This window comes from Halyomorpha halys, unplaced genomic scaffold (genome assembly GCF_000696795.3).
Source record: "Halyomorpha halys isolate HHAL.00 unplaced genomic scaffold, Hhal_1.1 Scaffold92.1, whole genome shotgun sequence".
Classification (NCBI taxonomy): domain Eukaryota; kingdom Metazoa; phylum Arthropoda; class Insecta; order Hemiptera; family Pentatomidae; genus Halyomorpha; species Halyomorpha halys.
Window position 1 is genome coordinate 887,758 of NW_027105695.1, and position 11,243 is coordinate 899,000.

General features: G+C 29.5%; 1 protein-coding gene and 1 pseudogene across 1 annotated transcript in view; one reads left to right on the plus strand and one right to left on the minus strand.

The window, feature by feature from the left end:
• LOC106677274 (calpain-9-like) overlaps nucleotides 1-11,243 on the minus strand; it is a gene marked incomplete at its 5' end in the record, with an annotated part of 99,039 nt that overhangs the window by 37,874 nt on the left and 49,922 nt on the right.
• Nucleotides 3,134-5,066, plus strand: LOC106677275 (T-complex protein 1 subunit gamma pseudogene; annotated as a pseudogene).

Here is an 11,243-nt window from a genome sequence, read left to right on the forward strand (position 1 = left end):
GGTGTAGATAAACCAAATTGATGTAAGATGAAATATAGTTGGAACAGGAAAAAGTGAAAATTTATATTTTTTAACCGCAATAATCATAGTCATTATTTTAACATGTCTTCAAGAATGTCCAGATTGGCTGAAAGGTTGGAGTTTTAAGTAAATCAGTAAAGAATGTTAAGACTGTAGGGATGTATTATATTATAATTGATAAACCAAAACCAATTATGAAGAAGAGGTTAGAATATATATAAAACAATTATGATAATATGGAGATTAATAATTAGCTACAAAAGCCCCAATGAAAAAATTATTTCAGTAAATAAAAATTTGGCAATAAGCAGAATAAATATAAATATTTTAAGGAGTTGTATATTAGGAAAAAGGGGTCTATATTTTAGTACTGTCAACTTCACCCCAGTGAAGATAAATTGTGGTCTATAGAAATGGCTGAAACATTACAGAAGTGTGGAGTGTCTATGTACAGAAGAAAACTGAGATAATATTATTTTATTATTATAATTATGAGAGATAGTTGACCGTGGATGACGTACGAGGAGAAGATGGTTGGGGGTGTGGTCAAAGAGAAACACAAATAAGTTGGTGTAACCTATTTTATTGTGTGCGCCAACATTTCGGCTAGAGTTTCTAGCCTTCTTAGGGGTAAAAACAGAACAAGATAACAACCACAGTAAGTATAGAAAATAAAAAAGAAAGTATAAACAGAATAACATACAATGAATAATTTTACAAAATAGAATTAATAAAATGAAGTGATGAGAGAAGCGGGAAATAAAATGTATACATAGGTAATTGAAAAAGTGGGTAAAATAACATAATTAAGGAAATGAAATAAAAATGAAGTTATATAATGCAAAGAAGTATGACCGTATTAGTTATTAATAATTTAAAGATTGAAAAATGGAAAGAAAAAGAAAATTGAGAGGAAGAAAATATATGTAACAATAATAATTGATAAAGAGGCAAAATATAAGTAAAGTATACCATAAGAAATGAATAGAAAAAAAAAAAAATTTTTTTGAAAACACCAATAATATAGTGAACATAACTTATAACGTGGGTAAGGAAAATGGATAAAAGTGGTGAAAAGAAGGGGTGGTAAAATAAAGAAAGGGGAAAGAATAAAACAAACCTATTTTATTATTATAGTTTCATAATAGCTATATCATATTATAGTATTATAATATTATATTTTTAAATATTATATAGTCTTATATTAAAAAATGTAGGACTTAATGTAATTGGAAATATTGTTTTCATTATCTTTTTAATTAATTTTGAATAACAAAATAATCTGTTTCGAAGCTATAAACAGACTTCAATTAACTGATTTAATAAATTAAATATCAAGTAAAAGCTGTTCATAATTGTTTCAGTATTTTATATATCTTTGGAAAACATTAATAACTCTGTGCTAAACAATGATAAATCATTTACTCAACCAATTCCAGCCATTGGAATAAAACTCATATAATATCTGAGGTATTTGTTATTAGAACATGGTAACTGAAATTTTTCATGAATTGCAATTTTTGCCATTATCAGTTTTTTTAAAGGCTGATTTCATAAATTGTTGAAAGAATCTTTAGGAAATTTGCTTTCTTAAGACAATAATGTTGATATTAAGTTATGATAAGTGACTAATGGTAGAAGGTAAAATATTTTAATAAATAAACAATTTAACATTACAAAAGTTTTTTATTTTTGTAGTTAGCATATTTTATGAATGAACGCCTCATGTATTACCTTCTATTTTTTTTAGAATATATCCAATATTTTAATATTTCTTTTCAATTTGGAACAAGGCTTGTAACTATTCCATCTAATGATTATAATAATTGAGCTATTGAACTGTAAAATATAGTAACTGATAAAATAATAAATTTCACAATATTAAAATGTTTGTTGAGTGGGTGGATGTACTAATAACTTCAAAGACCCAAGTTCGAATTCGGCTGTGGCAGATAATGATTTTCTGTTTTACTGTAAAAATCTGGCGATCAAGCGTGATTCTGACCAAATCACCTCCTTGCACGACCTGTTGGTCTAGTAACAGTTCTTACACTTTCTTACACAATACTGCAACACTGATCAATATAATGTTGTACAAAGGTACAACCTATCAATTACAATGTTTTACCTTCAACCAATAGTTACTTACCATAAATAATTACCAATATTATTCTCTTACAAATTTCCTAAAGGCTCTTTTAACAATTTATAAAATCAGGCTCATTTCAGCTATCATGTTTCATGACCAAATCGCATTTTTATTTTCTTTACCGATAGTTTGTTCAGCAATGTTTTTCAGATTTATGACGAGAATATACAAATCACTACTGACTAAACAATAGAATTTATCATAGATTCTGATTTACTACAACTCAACCAAATTAAAGGATACTGTTACATAATAAAAAAGAATAAATTTTTTTATGCAAAAAAATTAGCAAATGAAGCATTTTATGTAGTTATTATTATATTGAATTATGAAAAATAACCTTTTGACAGAAAAAAATATCAACTTCCAGAAGTTTAAATATTTCTAGCAAAATGCGACAAATTAAATAGTTTCTAAGAGAAAGTGCTCCTCTAAAAGGAGCATAAGGTATTTTTGTCCATATTATATCAGAAAATTTGATAGGTAAGAAAAGTATAAGAGAAGTAATGGGTTAAAAATGTAATTGAGTAATTGTAAAAGTAATTGTCAGTTAGAAAAGTAATTAATAGTTTGGAAATTTAATAGAGCAAGCAGTTTATTCCCCTCTTAACATTTTACTAAGAGGAAAAGAGTAATGTTACTCTGTTCCCTTAGGTAAAATGTTGTAATATAATATATGTATTTCCTTAAGTAAAATGTTATATAATATATATATTCCCTTAAGTAAAATTGTAATATATTTACAATAACCTCTTGTTATCGTATTACAATAACCTCCTGTTATTGTAATGCAATAACCTCCCTGTTATCTAGTACAATAACCTCCCCCTTCATATTTCTTATTATATAGTGCCTGTTCTTTTATCGTAAATAGTGCTTAATGTTTAAAATAAAATCAACTTAGTATCTTTTAATTAAAAAAAAATGATTTCACGTGCCCTTAAATTTCACTTCATAATGATTTTTAATTTTTATTTAGTTAAAATTATCATGTTAGCATAGGCTAATCTATACATTGTAACCCTGCTTTCAGTCAGTTGTTCAAATTGTGTTTTGCAAGTCGGTTCGAGACGAATACGCTCGTGTCCTAACTAATCATTGTTCAATAATGTTCGGAAGTCAGATCTTAGTGTTCGGTCGGAAGACGAAGCGGGAAAATGAATCTGGTGTTGTTCGCTTTCAAAATATAAATGCAGCTAAGATGATAGCCGAAGTGGTAAGAACGAACTTGGGGCCGTCCGCGATGCTTAAAATGTTGATGGATCCCATGGGAGGAGTGGTCATGACCAACGACGGAAACGCCATCCTCAGAGAGATTATCGTTCAGCATCCTGTCGCCAAGATGATGATCGAAATAGCTCGTACGCAAGATGAAGAAGTCGGAGACGGGACGACCTCTGTCATTATCATCTGTGGCCAAATCCTATCCGAAGTCGAAAAGTTCCTGGAGTCCTACCATCCGAGCATCATCATCAGGGAACTGAGGCAAGCATTAGATGACATCCTTAGCTTCATGCCTGAGATCAGCAAACCTGTTGATACCAAAAACCGGGAAGAAATGCTAAGCCTTATAAAGGCATCCCTTGGTACGAAATTTCTAGGTTCCTCATGGTCTAGAATGGCATGTGAAATGGCTCTTAAAGCCGTTGATATTGTTAAGGAATCTTCAGGAAAGGACAGAGAAAGAATAGATATAAAATCCTTTGCAAGAGTAGAGAAAGTTCCAGGCGGATCCTTGGAAGATTCCCATGTCCTGGAAGGAGTTATGATCAACAAAGATATTTTACATCCTGAGATGAAGCGCCTGATTCAGAATCCACGCATTTTACTTTTGAATTCTGGATTAGAATACAAAAAAGGTGAAAGTATGACTAATGCTGAACTTTTAAAAGAGGGAGATTTTACCAGATTGCTTCAAATTGAGGAAGAATTCATTGAAAAACAGTGCAACAAAATTATAGCTTTGAAACCTGATTTGGTAATCACCGAGAAAGGGATGAGTGATCTTGCGATTCATCATTTTGCTAAAGCGAAAATAAGTGCCCTTCGAAGAGTGAAGAAAATGGATATGGTTAGAATAAGCAGAGCAACGGGTGCCGCTTTAATGAGTAGGATTGAAGAAATCGGTGAGCAACATCTGGGCACTAGAGCAGGTCGCTTCGAAGTCGTATTGGTTGGCGATGAATACTTCTCAGTTATCAGTGACTGCAAAGATACCAAAGCATGCACGATCATTCTTCGTGGACCGAGTAAGGATATTATACATGAAGTAGAAAGAAACCTACAAGACGCAATGAATGTAGCCAGGAATTTATATATGGAACCGTCTGTTGTTCCTGGTGCAGGCGCCACAGAAATGAAACTTTTTGCAAAAATTATCTCTTCTAAATCGGGAATAGAAACCGAAGGAAATCCGTACTCAACTGTACCTGCTGCCCTTAAAATTATTCCCCAAACTATACTAGAAAATGCTGGTGCTAGCGTGATGCACAGTATGGCTAAACTTGAGTCTGCACATTTAAAAGGGGAAATGTTAGCTGTTGATGGAGTAACTGGTGATTTAGTTCCTTCTGAGGAGCTCGGAATTTGGGAACCGACTAAAGTCAAAACTCAGATATATAAAACAGCTGTCGAGACAGCAGTACACATCCTTAAGATAGATGAAATCGTTTCAGGTTCTAAATCGAAATCTGCACAATCGGTTGATAAAGTAGAGAAGAAACAGAATGATGACCCAGTGAACATTGCTGGGCAAGGTGATCAGTAAGAGTTCTAATTGAAGATATACAATTTGTGTTGTTCTATAAATAAGTATTATTTTTGTTTATTTTTGTAACGTTATTACATTGTGAACCATTTCCAATTTTTAAAATATAAAAATTCTTAATCTATTATTATTATTTGTACTTTTTTATTTTCAGGTATTTTAAATATTGTGAAAAGTTTGTATTTCTTAATTCAAGAGTACATTAATTTTTTTTTTAAAATCTACTACCAAATTAGATAATTAAATTTTGTTTCAACCTTCTGCACTAAATATTTACAAAATTATTCGTATATTTATTTATAAAATACCAAGATAATAATCTTGATAAAAATAAAAACTAAACAAAAATAAAATAGTTATAGTACCTTAAAAATATATCATTTGATGCAGTACATTGCAATGAACAGTAAGAAGTGATGTTAGTTAAAATTTAATCGATTTGTTTGAAATTTCGCATTTATTTTTTAGGTGAGATAAAACTCAATTGAAATGAATCGATATCATTTGCTAATGAGTTGAAGAAAATTTCGCCCCACTCTGCAGGGCTTCTTCAGCGCTAAAAAAGATAAATCTTGTAATATAAAGGTATATATTTTTTAGTCCTGATAAAACCCTGCAGACTGGGGGGAAATGACAAATAAATAGTTGTTAACTATTTTTTGTTCCTTTTTGACTGCTCCCCCAACCATCTTCATATTTTGAAAAATATGGTCAATCTTATTTTTTATATTATTAAAATTATCACTTTTTTAATGTAATTTTATAATTTGAAAAAATAAAATATAAATCCTTGCTTGTTTCATCTGCCAAAAAAAAAAAAAATAAAACTAAACCATCCAAACCCACTAGTTTCTAACTTTGCTTCCTCTTCCATTTCTGACAATTCTCCGAGGCTCCTGAAAACGTCCTCAAAACCTTCTAATATTGAAATGTTATTTAAGTGCTACTAATTTCTTTACAATAAATAAATAAATAGACAAACAGATATTTAATTTTATCTTTATATGTTATTTTGGCAGCGACTGATAGATGTTGCCATCTGGTCTGACTGCATTTGTTATACATTGTTGAATAAATAAATAAAATTTTGATCTAAGCAATTTTGTGGGTTTGGCTCCTTTTGCTCTCATATTTCAACTCTTGCACATTAATGTTGGAGAATAAATAATAATAAATTAGAAAATAAAAAGGTTTGGATAACAAAAATATAAAAATATCGCTTTATATTAAAATTATTTTAATAGTGGAATATATTTTTTATGGAATGTTACAGTGCCAATTAATTAATGCATTTTCAGTGTTCCTAAAACTAAGAAGTTATTAATTAGCTCCGTGTATACAAGGTATATCTTATAAATCTTTAACTTTGCAAAATGATGGTTTAGAGTCAATATAAATTAAATTTTCTTATTAAAATTACAACCACAATTCTTAGCATTACTTTTAATTAACTTGTATATGGTGTTGTATGTTGTATATGGTGATAAAATTCCCTTCTTCATACTTTAATTTTAATCTTTTACAAATTTTGTTCTTGTAGGAACCTTATTCGGAAAACAGCTGATGACCCATTTTTTCTTAACTAATCGTGTTGCTATTATTTTTTTATACAAATCTATTTATGGTGAAATTTTAATTTTATTTCTTAACATTCCAAAACAATATTTTGAGATATTGCTCCATCTTGAAGAGTTCTATGTATATAAGTCAGGACCAGTTTCCATTCAGAAATATTTTCTTTCATTGTAGTTTTCCTTCACTTATTTTTATTAATTAAATAATTTTAAAAATTATTCCATAATCCATCTATGCTTATCTAAATAAGTGGATAACTATAACGTCGTTTGTATGTGATGGTTAATGTAATACTGAGAGTAACAATTCTGCTTTAAATAATTATTAAGAATTCATAAACTATCTATTCATATGAATGTCTTTATAACTATTCTAATAGTTTGACCTCTAATGGTAAAAAGAAACAAGTTAATTTGAAAAAGGGATGAGAGAAGAAAAAAAAAAAATAATAATAATAAGTAAAATAGAGGTAGTGTTAATAATGAATTAATAAATATAGAATTTATAACAGAATGTCCTGCAACAGCCTGGGCTCTCTGACCTGATTCATTGGCTAATTTAGCCATTTAATCAACTGGCTAATAATCCACTTAAATATTATTTGTTTATTTCCATTTGGATATTAAAGATATTTTTGTTTATATATGTATATATAGTTGACCGTAAAAATTGATATATAAGAAGATGGTCAGGGTTGCGGTCAAAAGAGAAACAAAAATAGTTTACAACTATTTATTTTGTGACGTTTCGCCCCATTTTGCAGGGCTTCATCAGGGCTAAAAAGATACAAAATGATACAATGATAAGAATAAAAATACAAAGATAAGATACAAAGATAAGAATAAAAACAAGTAACAATGGCAAGAGTAAAAATTTCTTTATAAAAGTACGTAAAATATAAAGCAAAAAAGTACAGGAGATGCACATAAAACAAAATCAATACGGGGAAGGAAAAAAAAAAAAATTAATATAATTAGAGATAAAATAAACGTCATGAAAGAATAATAAAAATAATTATTATAATATAAATTAATTATTAAGTGCATCTCCTGTACTTTTTTAGCTTTATATTTTACGTATTTTTATAAAGAAATTTTTACACTTGCCATTGTTACTTGTTTTTATTCTTATCTTTGTATTTTTATTCTTATCATTGTATCTTATCTTTGTATTTTTATTCTTATCATTGTATCGTATCTTTGTATTTTTATTCTTATCATTGTATCATTTTAGCCCTGATGAAGCCCTGCAAAGTGGGGCGAAACGTCGGAAAATAAAAGTTTACAACTATTTTTGTTTCACTTTTGACCGCAACCCTGACCATCTTCTTTTATATATTTTTGTTTATATTGTTATTTATAGGTAACAATGCACTCCTAAAATCTGTTAACACTAAATTCTATTCTGTGGATTGATTAGCGATTATTCAAGTCAATTTATAATTGACATTTGCTAACTCTGCGGTATTATTAACTAGGCCCTGCCAGGGTGTAAACAAGACTGTCACACTTTCTCACTGTTGTGGTATTATCGCATAACAAGTGTATCTAACGTGGGAATGGTACTTAAGAATAAGTACATACCTTCTCACCTTCAAGTTATTAATCGTGTTAACTAATCACATTATAGCGGCTAATTTCTCTTTTACTCAGGCGAAAGTTATTGTAATGAACGGCTGAAGGAAAAGGTTCGTTTTCAATTTAGTTTTCTTTGCCATATTAATAAGGGAAGATATTAGTTCTGAAATTATTGCCCACTCGTATAATTGGTTATCATACTTTGCGGTGGAAACGAATCTTGTGTTCGGCTTGAAGATTCCATTCTTCCCTTTCACTTCTTCCACATCCTCGAACTATTCAGCATTTTCAAGAAAAATAACAGAAACTCGAAACTCAATAAGTTGAAAAAAATTAAATTTGATATTTCGACATGTTTATTGATAAAATTTAACTCGTTAATTCGAATAAGAGAAGAAATGAAACTTTAAATTTCACTCCACTTTTTGAATCATTTAATGTAAAATATGTATAATTACTAATCAAAATTGATGAGTCTGCCAAGTATAGGTAGGGGGAATAAAAAATGGTGGCTATTTCAAAACGTTAAAAACATTAATTTTTCATTTGGAGCTCTATATCTTTAAAACTACCAACGACACTAGAAAAAATAATAGAACATAATTTAAAGTAGAGTAAATTTTCTAAAACAAGAACCCTAATAAACATATTTAAGTTTAATAGTTTGCGAGATATAGATTTTTAAATTGCTACATATCATAAAAAATGGACTGAAAAATTAATAGTTAGTGAATTACTAATAAACTAGTTCAATAGTGAATTTATTTTAAGAAATCTATATGTTCAAAACTACTCAATTTACAGATGTCTATTAGCACTCAATTTAAAGCTAGTTTAATGTGTTAGTTTATGACGTTTATCTTCGTAGGAGTAGAAGTTTACATGGCATATGCTAATTGGAAGAAGGTTGTTGAACATATGAAGTAGATTATAGGAAGATAGTCCGGTTGGTTGTCAATAAAGGTATCAAAATCAAAAAAGAAAGCTATTTATTGTTTACAAACGTTTCGCCCCACTTTGCAAGGCTTCGTCTGGGCTGTCAGATTGAAACAGGGATGTCAACTGCTAAGTCGGGCATCCGTTCGACCGTTTTTACTATTTTGATACCTGTATTGACCGCCACCTGGACTATCTTTCTACGATATTTTCCAATGTTTATTAAATATTCCAAAATTTTGATTTCTAGTTGCTTGTACAAAATTTTTGATTTATGAAAAACTACATCTATATCAAATATCATTGCTCCATATGTTGCTGATTCGGGTAAAACTAGATAGTAATCCTTCCATGATAAACTTAATAACCATCCAAACACATTTGTTTCTAAGATTGCCTTCTATTATTTTATGGGCCATACACCTTCTCTTGAGATATTGTGACATGTCGTTCATCGACCAATACAGTTCGCTATAAGTGTATTTTTCAAAGGTAAGATAAGTAAGACTAGCAAGGAGGAGGTAATGTCGGTTAAGACGATCAATCTGAACATCAATCTATGGTTTTACTGTCATTCTGACTGATTCAGTATTTTGCCACCCAGCGAAAGATATAATAGTACAAGAGCCAGTTATCTCACCCCAATTTTTTTATACTTCAATGAAAACTATGTATAATTACTATTCAAAACTGATGAGTCTGCCAAGTATAGGTAAGGGGAATAAAAAATGGCGGCTTTTTCAAACTATAATTTTTCATTTGGAGCTCTATATCTTAAAAACTACTAACAACACTAGAAAATCTAAAATAAAAATTTAAAGAGGAATAAATTTTCTGAAATATTTTCTTTCTCACTTTTTCATAATTTTAATTTTAAATAAATTTAAATAATTAGGCGTTTGATTTTTCAAGCTAACAGCCCTAAAGAAGGCTAAAAACTCTAGCCGAAACGTTGGCACAATAAAATTGGTGACACCAACTTATTTGTGTTTCTCTTTGACCAAACCCCCAACCATCTTCTCCTCGTACGTCATCCACGGTCAACTATCTCTCATAATTAATTTTAAATAATTTTCATTTTGTACATATTTTTACTTATTGAATTTCCTTTTATTTAATTGAATGTATATTATTTTCTTTTTCAAAATTTTAATATTACTGTATTCTCATACTGCTTTTATCTTCTTATAATACTTACTACGTTGTTTATGAACCTACATTGTTGGTTTATTTTTTTCATTTTGTAATTCCTTTCATTTATTATGATTGTTATCTTGGCCCTGATGAAACCTGAAATTCTGGCTGAAACGTTGGCACTAATAAATAAGTTTAGACTTAGTTACTGACCGTACCTTCAGCTATTTTCTTATCATTCATTACTCAGTGAGCTGGGAATACTAGAGAAAAATTTTGAAAGCTGTTCGAGAATCGTGTATTTGTAGTTACATCATAGCGCATGCATAACAACACAATAGCTCCATGATGTTCCCCTTACACAACGATCTGCACATCTATTCTATTATCTACGCCTATTCTTCAAATTATTTTTATATTAAGTATACAACGCAAGAAAAAATTATAAAGTAATATATCATTGCATCGAGGATCTTATGTAATATGTATTCCGACTACATAATATTATATAGTATTCTTCATTTTTTTTTTTTCTTGAATTTTTTATTTATAAAGGTTAGTATATTATGGACGGGATTGTTCCAGCAACTGAGTCTTAACAAAATACAACAGCTGTATAGTACAACAGCCCAAGAGGAGAAAAAAGGCGATTATTTCACCCCAATTTTTGATTACTTTAATGAAAACTATGTATAATTAATAGTCAAAATTGATGAGTCTGCCAAGTATAAGTAGTAGGTAGAATAAAAAATGACGGCTGTTTCAAAGCCTTAAAAATAACTAATTTTTTAATCGGGGCTCTATATCTTTACAACTACCAACAATAATACAAAGTCTAAAGGACCATCATTTAAAGTAGAATAAATTTGCTAAAATGTAAGCCCTAAAGAGGTATTTACGTTCAATAGTTCTCGAGATATAGCTTTTTAAAAACAAAATTTCATAAAAATGTTGGATGGAATGTACGGACAATTCAGTAGTTACACTTAATTCATATGTGAATATCGTAAAAACTACTACCCCTACGAAGATAAGTGTCATAAACTACTTTATAGTAAGTTAAATTTCCTTTATTTTGAGTGTT